Consider the following 1,601-nt stretch of genomic DNA (forward strand, 5'->3'; position numbering starts at 1 on the left):
AAGGCACACAGCATGTTACTGAGTGTGATCGCTCAGTTGAGGTGTTTGCCATATCTTGCCACTCCTCCCTTTACAATTATCAAGTCCTTTGTGCAGCGATACTTTGAGTCCATGTGAATATATGGTTCCTTTACAGTTTTAGCATCCACTGCTTGAATTGATAATATCATAGGTTCCAAAATGGTCATTAAAAAAACAAGTTTATAATGCACATTTTTGAATCCACGGTCAGGAGTTATCTTTGAGTGACTATGGACACAGACTGCCCCACATTACACACCCTATCTGTCCAGGACTAAGCTGAGAAGCAGAATGAGCAATCAGGAGACTGGGCAGTGGGTATGAAATCACAGTCCAATGTGTGAATCGCTTCTTACTATAAGACTAAAATTTGAGGGCAGGCCCTCGTTCAGTTTATTTATTCTGTATATCACCCCAACACCTCATTACCACCCCCAACGCCCTGTTACCCTCAATCCCTGTAACACCAAGCACAGTGTTTCACACAAAAGCTCAGAGGATGTTGTGAAATCAATGGAATTAGAGGAAAGAGAAGGCAGTGATTTCACAAGTTTCCTGGAGGTCAAGGCAAAATCTGGTGTTTGGCTCCCTCATGGGATCAGCTTGTTTGTGCCTCTTTTTTTGTGCTCTCTCCCTTTTGGAAACTCACCGTCCAGTCCTCATGCTGCGTTCAACTCCATCTAAGTTTAGAGGGACTCTGTTTCCAAACTCCAAATCAGGAAACAAAGCTTGATGGAATACTTGAAACCAGGAACCTACATTCCAGAATGATCTGTGCCCTTCTGTTTGCACTTGGATTTATACTATCCTCTTTCTGCATTTTGGCAGATTTTTCTCAGTCCAATTTGCCAGTTTACAGCTTTCCTTATAATCATTTGGTTACTCCTAAATACATCTAGGGAGATCCCTTAGACTCACCAGTAGACTTTCACATTATCTAACTCCATGGCTTGTTGATACTATTCTGAAGTCTGCTCGTTTCTCCATTTCCTTCTTCCAATGTCCTTCTTGGAGTCCACTAGACCTGAGGTCCCCATGGTACTGGTCTGTAGCCTGTTAGGAACTGGGCTGCACTCAAGCAGGCTGCTTGAGTGGTGGGCAAGCAAGCATTACCGCCTGAGCTCTGCCTCCTGTTAGATCAGCGCGGCATTAGATTCTCATAGAGCACAAACCCTATTGTGAACTGCGCATGCGAGGGATCTAGGTTGCGCACTCCTCTTTTTTTTCAAGTCAGATGGGTAATGTGCTAACGTCATAACAAGGTTCAAGGGTGGCAGATCTCACACATGCACGTGATCACCCAATCATCATGCTCAGGTGGCACAGTCCTTATGAGAACCTAATGATAAATGTAATGTACTTAAGTCATCCTGAAACCATCCCCGCCACTCTCTGTTCTCCCTTGATCTGTGAAAAAATTGTCTTCCATGAAACCGGTCCCTGGTGCCAAAAAAGTTGAGGACCACTGCAATTCATCTATGATCCACAGCACAGGGCAGGTCAGTAGGAGGTAGGGAGGAGTATGCCCATGGAGAGAGCCCTCATGTGCTGGGTGGTGCAAGAGAGGTCTTGGATTCTGA

The 1,601-nt window shown here is 44.8% G+C and overlaps 1 pseudogene; it reads right to left on the bottom strand.

Annotated features, from left to right (window-relative positions):
* Positions 1-1,249: 1,249 nt before the first annotated feature.
* LOC112636837 lies at positions 1,250-1,368 on the bottom strand (annotated as a pseudogene).
* Positions 1,369-1,601: the final 233 nt, after the last annotated feature.

The sequence above is a fragment of the Theropithecus gelada genome, chromosome 12 (genome assembly GCF_003255815.1).
Source record: "Theropithecus gelada isolate Dixy chromosome 12, Tgel_1.0, whole genome shotgun sequence".
Classification (NCBI taxonomy): Eukaryota; Metazoa; Chordata; class Mammalia; order Primates; family Cercopithecidae; genus Theropithecus; species Theropithecus gelada.